This window comes from Dromiciops gliroides, chromosome 5 (genome assembly GCF_019393635.1).
Source record: "Dromiciops gliroides isolate mDroGli1 chromosome 5, mDroGli1.pri, whole genome shotgun sequence".
In the NCBI taxonomy this organism is placed as follows: Eukaryota; Metazoa; Chordata; class Mammalia; order Microbiotheria; family Microbiotheriidae; genus Dromiciops; species Dromiciops gliroides.
Genome location: NC_057865.1, coordinates 258,920,667 through 258,929,921, shown reverse-complemented (window position 1 = coordinate 258,929,921; position 9,255 = coordinate 258,920,667).

Genomic DNA, 9,255 nt, shown 5'->3' with positions numbered 1-9,255 from the left:
GAAGAAATGAGCTAATATTCATAAAGAAAATAATATTTTAAAGCACTTAATATGGTACCTGCCACATAATAGATGATTAATATAAATTGGCCTTCTTCCTTCTTTCCTCTGTCCCTCCTTACATTACTCTTTCCTTTCCTTCTCTGTTTCTTTCATTCCTTCGTTCTTCTTTTCTTTTCTTTTTCTTTTCTTTTCAAAGCAGTATAATCAGCATAATTTACTAAGTTCAAGGTCAGGAACAGGTTGTTACAACTCATACTGGTGTAGTTTTATAAGTCAAACGACCTTTGAACTTAACAATTCCAGCTGTGACTATTTGCTGTGTAATAGTCAAAACAGAGATAGCTCTTAGAAAACTGGCAGAGATCTCTAATCTAGTACATCATGCCATCTATTTAATACATCATTGTCCTTTTGGTGTGTCCCCAGTCAGTACATTTTCATAAATCACTATGACACACGCATTTCCTAAGGGAGTCTATGAACTGAAGTGAATTGTACTTTGTCACCACCTGTTCCCCTTCCCTTCCTTTCCTCCAGACAAGTGCATCGTTTTGGTGCAATACACTGACAGATATGGCTTCATTTTCATCATTTGAGTTATGTAAAAGGGGAGATTTCTAATATTTGTATATTTATTAGCATTCATGTTCTCAGAAAATTTTGAAAATATACTCTCAAATCATAACCAAACAGGTTCATTAAAAGGTTATTCTATACAAGGGATAATGAACTAACACCTCTTTGGTTTTGTTTTTAACCAGGACAGAAACAGTAGTTACACTGATTCCCCCACTGAGGTCTATTAATAAAAGGAGTAGAGATGATAGCATGGTATAATAGAAACAAACAATGAGTTGGGAGGAAATGTGTTAAAATCCATAATCTACCACTGATTACCTTGGAAAAGTCATTTTACTCAGTTACCTCATCCATAAAATGAGAAGATGAGAGCAAAGGATTGCTCAAATTCTTTATTATTCTAATGTGATCCTGCAACCATGGATCTAAAAAACAAAACAAAACAAACAAAAACCAGAAACATATCAGGGATTTCGGAGACATTCCAATGAACCAATATAAGTTTATGTAACTAGATGATGGAGTAGATAGAACACTTTCTCTGGAATCATAATGACCTCCTCAGACATCCTCAGACAGTTAATAACATGTGACCCTGGGTAAGTCACTTAACCTCTGTCTGCCTTATCTTCCTTATTGGTAAGATGGGAATAATCACAGTACCAGCCTACTGGGGTTTCAGGGAGGATCACATGAGTTGATATTCACAAAGTATTTTGCAATTCTTAAAATGCTATGTAAATGTTAGTTATTATTAACTATAATTAAAATTACCATAGAGAAGCAGTTTGTGAAGAAAGGAATTTAAATGACCAGCTTTCATATGAAAAATTCTCCAAATAGCTAATAAAAAGAAAAATAAACTTAGATGCTCTATCTCACCCCCAGTATATTGTCAAAATGACAAACACACACACAAAGAATAATATAGAAAATTGCAAAGGTTGAGTGAAAACTGGCAGACACACAGAACTCTAAATTGGTATATCCATTCTGGAAATTAATTAGAAATTTCCCCAAAGTCACTAAACAATGCTGATTCTTTGACCCAATAATATCTACTAGACCTGTGCCACCAAAAAATTTTTAAATACATAGAGATATAGATAGATATACATATATTTGTTTCTATATGTATACATTTGTATAGCTATATTTACATATGTGTCAATGGATACACAAATATAACTATGTGTATGTACATATATATATATATTTGCTACTACAAAATCAACTAAGGGGGGGGCTGATCAATTGGGGAATGATTGAATGTAATTCAACATTATTGTTCTGCAAAAGATGATGGAAATGATGATTTCAGATTTCAGAGAAATCGAAGAAAACCAGCATGAATTAACTGTAAGCAAAGTGAATAGAAGCAGGAAGATAATTTATATACTAATAACAACATTATAAATACAAATAAATTTGAAAGACAAGAACTCTGATCAATACACGGACGAAGCCTCATGGAGCAGGCTATGAACCTCCTTAGTTAGAGATAATGGATTGAAGATATAGAATGAAATAAACTTTTTTTTTAACATGGCATTGTGGGAATTTGTTTTGCTTGATTATGCATATTTAACATGTTTTGCTTATTTTGCTTTGAGATGAAGGAATAAAGAGATAATACCTGCTTGTTAATTAAAATGTTGGGAAAAAAAGCATACAGGATAATATTAGGAAGGAGGGTAATTCCAACATAACTCCTATGGAGCTCTATTTCTTTCAATTGCTTACAAGTACCTCTACCATGGTCTAATGCCTTTGATTAATTTAATGATTGAAAAGAGATATATAGGTCTTACTTATACCTATTCATATATCTGATTGACTGACTCAATTGAGATGTTTTCACATGACAAATATCAGAGCATAAAATCTTGTTTAGATACTTTAAATATTGTGGGGTTAATTTATTGACTCAATCATCCCTTACATACACAATGCCATTAAAAATGAAGTGGAATTTTCAAATAGCCAAATTTAGGTTTGATATAAGAAGAAGAAACTTGTAAACAACTAGAGATTACCTAAAGAGTCATTGGTTTCATTAGCAGGCAGTTGATATTAGAAATGAACAAAAAAAAGTAACCAACTTTAAAGTGCAAAATAAATGTTTATAGATTCACAAAAGTTGTTTTGTTTTCAGTGTATCTTATAGTGATGATACAAAAAAATTTTTTCTATCTTTGTAATTTGGCACTATGACATTGACCTAGAGAATTCAACCTTTATTTTTCTCCCTACGGCTCTACATGATTTGATGATCAAGTATTCAAATTTTCCTGGTTGCTTGGTCATAGAGATCCAGGATTCACAATGTGGGAGAACATGGTTCATGCTGGAGAGTATTGACCTTCCAGTCAAGGAGATAAGTTTTGTTAGGTACTAGACAGACCAGTCAGTTGCTTGGAACTCAAAACATCAGCACAAGCCCGGATCATCAGGAAGCAAATATAAGGATCCTTCATGGCCAATCATACACATTATGTTATAGAAATCACCATGGGCCATAATGTGTACTACTGGGTGATAGCATAATATTAAGCCTAAAACTGAACTAATCAAAAAAATATATTTTCTGAAATAAGCAAGATTTGATTTGATGAGATAAAATACTTATATACTTAAGCCACATTTTAATTTCTCAACATATATTTTAAACTAAAGTACAATAATCAATCATCTATTTCTTTTTTTGGTGTGTCACTTGGGGTTAAGTGACTTACCTAGGGTCACACAGCTAGTAATTGTTAAGTATCTGAGTCTGGATTTGAACTCAGGTCTTCCTGAATCCAGTGCCAGTGATCTATCCACTGTGCTGCCTAGCTGCCCCCAATCATCTATTAAAAGCACAGACTAACAGATATAAAGGAAATAATTGTTTTTCTGTTTTGGAAAAAAAAATTAATGAACTTTTTCTCTTCTAATTTTGTTCACTCTCTACGTTCTGTGTTTTTCTTTTTTCTGTCCCAATTATTTACCATTTGTTTATATTTCTGGGTTGCTATCATTTTTCAAGGACAGGTTTTCTTTTATTGCTTGAGATGATATATAGTTACACCTTCTTCTCAAATCTCTTTCACTAACAAGCTAGTTACTCATGAGCAAATCAGTTGATCACTGGATGTCTCAATTTACATAATTGTGAATTGAGGAATTCTGTTAAATAAAAGTCTCTTTCAGCCCTAAAATCCTTTGATTTTACTCCAGTCCAATTAACATTTGTTAACAATTTTCAAGACAGTGTTCTAGGCAAGTCCTGTCCTCATGTAGCTCACATTCTAGTTTGAGGGAACAAAATGTGGACAGAAAAATAAAGACAAAATAGGTACAACAGGAATACCAAAAAAAAAATCCAAAACAAAGCAAAAACAAACTAAGTAACTAGCAAACAAACAAAAAATCTAGGGGTAGGTAAATATGGAGTACTAAGAACTAGGATCATGAAAAGTCTCTTGGAGGAGGTGACACTTCATCTGAATCTCAAAAGGTGCTAAGGATTCCAAAAGGCAATGGAGAGAAAAACACTCAAGGAACAGGTTACCTCCCTTCTGTACAAAGATATAGAGGAAGAAAAGGAATATCATATCCTGTAAACAGGTCAATTTAGCAAGAATATAGATTTTGGGAAGGGTATGAGAATATGGTGTCATATGGTTATTCCAGAAAATAAATTCTCAATTTTCCCTTACTAACTTTGTAATTAAGTCCGATTTTTATTAAGTGAAACATCAAAGGAAAAATGAATCATCTGTCAATGGTCACTGAATTTTCTATTTGCCCTATCTCTTTCATTTCATTTTAAACTCTTATAAGAAGATAGTGTACATTTACCTCTTGTAAAATTACTTACATAAACTCAAGATTACTCTATAAAATCTGAGGTCAATATAGCTTGTTCTAAATGAAACAATAAATGTTTACTGAGCAATTCTTTATAAACTGTTTCCTTCCTATCTTTGTGGACTTTTAATACATCTTTTTCCATGTAATCTATGGTACAGGAATAGTGGAATACTTAATGTTCCATGTACAGGGCACTAGGTGGTGTACTGGGTAGAGCATTAGGTGTGAAGTGAGAAAGGCCTGAGTTAAAATCCAGCCTCATTCTCTTATAAACTGTGTAATTCACTTAACCTTTTTCTCCCCTAGTTTCCTCACCTTTAAAATGGGGATAATAATAGCATCTCTCTTATAGGGTTGTTTGTGATAAGTGAATGAAATGATATTTGTAAAACATTTTTCAAGTGCCTGGTAAATATTAGGCATTTAATTAGTGCTTATTGCCATCCCTTCCACTTCCCTATATTCCATTCTAACTCCCATCTATTTGCCTTTGCACTTACTGTTCTCCATTCTTGTACCACTACTTTCTTTACCTTCTTTTCTTTAAATACCTGACTTCTATTAAGATTTACATAAAGCATAGGTCTGTCCCAGTCCTTCAATCTATTAGTGTCTTTGCCTGTAAAACTACATTCCATTTATTTTTTTAGTTATCTTGGATACACTAATGTATGCATATGTTCATCCATAGAGTCAACAAGTATTTATTAAGCACCTTCTATGTGGCAGTCGTGCTAAGACCTGGGAATACAAGGAAATGAGCAAAAACAAATAAAAAAGGCTCTATTCTCAATGAGCTCACAGTCTAAATTGAGGATTATCTCAGAGGAAAGAAACTAATTATAAGAACTGGAAAAGACCAATTGCAGAAAGTGGGACTTTAGCTTTGAATGGAAGGAAGCCATGGAAGCTGGGAGGCAAAGATGGAGAGCCAGAGTATTTCAGGTATGAGGGATGGCCAATAAAAATGCAAGAAGAAAGGGAGAAGCTGGGTGGCGCAGTGGATAGAGCACTGGCCCTGGAGTCAGGAGGACCTGAGTTCAAATCAGACCTCAGACACTTGACACTTACTAGCTGTGTGACCCTGGGCAAGTCACTTCATAACCCTCATTGCCCAACCAAAAACCAAAGCAAAACAAAAACAAATGCATGAAGATAGAAGATGGAGTATCCTATCTGAGGAACAACAAGTTGGCCAGGATCATTGGATCACAGGGGAAGTAGAAAGAAATAAAGTAGAAGAAGACTGAAAAAAGGAAAAGGCCAGATTATGAGAAGCTACTAGATGGTGAGAAAATGCTAGAGATGATAAGGAGTCACTCCTTGCAGTATGTTGAATAAGGGGATGATATCCTCAGACTTCTTCTTTAAGGAAATCAGTTTGAGATCCAAGTGGACAAAAGAGTGGAATGAAAGGAGACAACGAGGCAAGAAGAACAAGCAGCAGGATTTTTTAACAGTCCAGACATGAAATGATGAGGATCTTTATCAAGGTACATGTTATCTTCCTCTTCAGAATGGAAACCTCTTGAGAGCTGGAGGTATTGTTTTGTTTTGGGTTGTTTGTTTGTTTGTTTTTGATATTCTTAGAATTGAACAAAGCTCCCCTAACCAAGTAAGTGATTAATATCTGTTGATTGATTAATTGAATGAACACTTACTAGGTGAAAGACACTGTACTTGGAGCCCAGAGAGATTTTTTTAAAAGAGGAGACAGGCAAGATAAAGACATTATCCCTTGTCCTCCTAGAATAGTTTAAATTGTGAAATACATTCAGGGAACTTACCCAGCAGTATAATACCAATGATAAAAGTAGTAGTTGTGACAAGAAGAATATGAATAGCATGCATTTATATAATGCTCACTATTATATAATGATGGAGAAGGAAATGGCAAAGCACTCCATTGTCTTTGCCAAGCAAACTTAAATGGGATCATGAAGAATTGGACATAAGTAAAATGACTTAATGATAACAATACCTCTGGTGCTTTGTTAAGGGCTTGATCTATTTTATCCAATTTTATCTTCATAAAATGCTTTTGGAGGCAGGTACTATTATTATCTTCATATTGCAATTGGGAAAACTGAGGCAAACAAAAGTTAAGTGGCTTGCCCAAGGTCATGCAGCTGGCAAATGCCTGGAGTTAGATGTGAATTTAGGAATTCTCCTTGTGCCACCTACCTGTCTAGGAGTAATAGGGAAAAAAATTCCCCTTGAATTAAATTCAAAGTCTTGAGTGCAAAATTCAGCTTTTCCACTTACTGATTTTAATCTATCAGTTACTCAGACTCTTTTGTTAAATAAGGAAATTAATAATGATGATGTCATATAGTGCAATGAAAAGAGTGATTAACTTCCTGTCAAGAAAGATCAGGCTTTTTTTTAGGGGGGGGGGGAGAAAGATCAGTATTCACATCCCATTCCTGTCACTTGAGAGCTGTTTATCATCTCTTTCCTGTGCTTCATTTTGGGAACATGTACAATGGAGGGAATATTGCTGATGGTATAGAACTTCGAGTGTTGGTGGGAGGACCACCTGAGGAAATGAATGCAAACCAAATTGTAAATCTCCAAGTGATAAAGGAGGAAGTATATTACCTTCTGTAAGGTCCTTTCCAGTCGTGCATCTAATGGTGATTGGCATTTAACTCTATTAGGCATCTCATCACATCATAATACTGTCCTTTTCCTATGCTTTTATAAAAAAAATAACAGCATAAAAGTCCGAATCTAATCATTTTACATTTAACTTTAAAAAGTAGTTAACATCTTGAGTAGTACATTTTTTGAGGGGGGGGGGCAATGAGGGTTAAGTGATTTGCCCAGGGTCACACAACTAGTAAGTGTCAAGTGTCTGAGCCCAGATTTGAACTCAGGTCCTCCTGAATCCAGGGTCAGTGCTTTATCTGCTGTGCCACCTACCTGCCCCTCAAGTAGTACATTTTGATTAATCAGTTCAATATTTAAGTTAATATGTCTTAAAAAGTAATCCATATATAGAAACTAATCAACAGAACTAATTAATGTAAGTCATATAAGGATTAAATCATAAACCAAGAAATCAGTGGATTAGGCATTTCCTCTCTGCTACCCAGAGGGATTATAGTATGATTGCAGTAGGGCAGAGGTGTCAAATGTACCTATATAGCCTATGTACATCATGTGTCCCACAAGACTCCCAAGTATCAATCCAACCAGATTAAAATGTATTGGAAAGTATTTAACAAAATAAATAAAAAGGAGATCATATTAATGTATAGATTTAGAAATTGGTATGTGGCCCTTAAAGATCCTTATATGTGGTTTAACAGTCCCTGCTTATATTTGAGTTTGACGTCATCAGGAGAGGAGAATGAGTCTCTATTCAGTGAATTTGTGGTTGTTGTTTTCATATATTAGGGGGCCATCTTTATTGACTATAAGACTCTCTATCAAACACGCGTCCCCTCTAACTTTCTCAAAATCACAAAAGCTCTCAGAATTCTGAGACTTTAGAAAACATCTCCTCTAACTCCTGGAGGGCTACGGTTCTTCAATATATCATACCTAGGTAGTCATTATTTATACTTTGCTTCTTTATCTGTGATTACAAGTAACCCAACACATCCCAAGACAATTCATTTGATGTTTGGACAGGTATAAAGGGTAGAAAAAGTTTAATAATATCAAAATATTTTATATACAAAATTAGTTGGCTAGCTTTGCTTCACCCATCTTTGAATCGTGAAGCAGATATTTTGTTTTGTTTTGTTTTGTTTTTGTGGGGCAATGAGAGTTAAGTGACTTGCCCAGGGTCACACAGCTAGTAAGTGTCAAGTGTCAGAGGCTGGATTTGAACTCAGGTCCTCCTGAATCCAGGGCTGGTGCTTTATCTACTGTGCCACCTAGCTGCCCCCAATATATATAGATATAGATATAGATATAGATATAGATATAGATATAGATATAGATATAGATATAGATATAGATATAGATATAGATATAGATATAGATATAGATATAGATATAGATATAGATATAGATATAGATATAGATATAGATATAGATATAGATATAGATATAGATATAGATATAGATATAGATATAGATATAGATATAGATATAGATATAGATAGATATCTAGATATAGGTATATATATATTTTAATACAATGTAAGACCTGATATTTATTTCTATTCAATATCATGTTATTAGATTTGGATGGATATTTAATCCTGTCCATATTTTTATATCATAGCTTTTGCAAAAACATATTAGATAAATCAAAAACATATTAGTTAAATCATTTGCCAGTAGACCATTTGCAAATTTGATAAGCATATCATTGATATCTAGATGCTCTTTTATTAAAAATAAAATTAATATAGCCATGTTCAGAAGACTGAGGAACTCTACTGCAGTCATCATTCCAAATCCAGTATATGTCTCTTCATCATCTTATCCAGAAGATTAGCTGTAGAAATTTTGTCAAAACTTTTGCCAAAAGCAAGGTAAACTTTATTTTTCATATTTGTCAAGTCTATTAATTTATAAACACTATAAAAAAATGAAAGCAAGATTAATCTGACCTGACCTATTCTGGAGGAAGTTGCACTGTTTTTTTGCTGATTTCAAGCTTGCGTTAAGTATTTTCATTCCTTTTGGTACAGGAATAGGAATGTGTATAGATATATGTATGTGTATCTTATGCATCTACATGTGTATTATATACATATATGTATGTGGAGTGTAACTTGTGTAACTGCCCAACTGAGACCATTTTCTGATATCATGTTCCCCTTAAGATTTCTTTATACAAAAATTCTACAGTTTTAA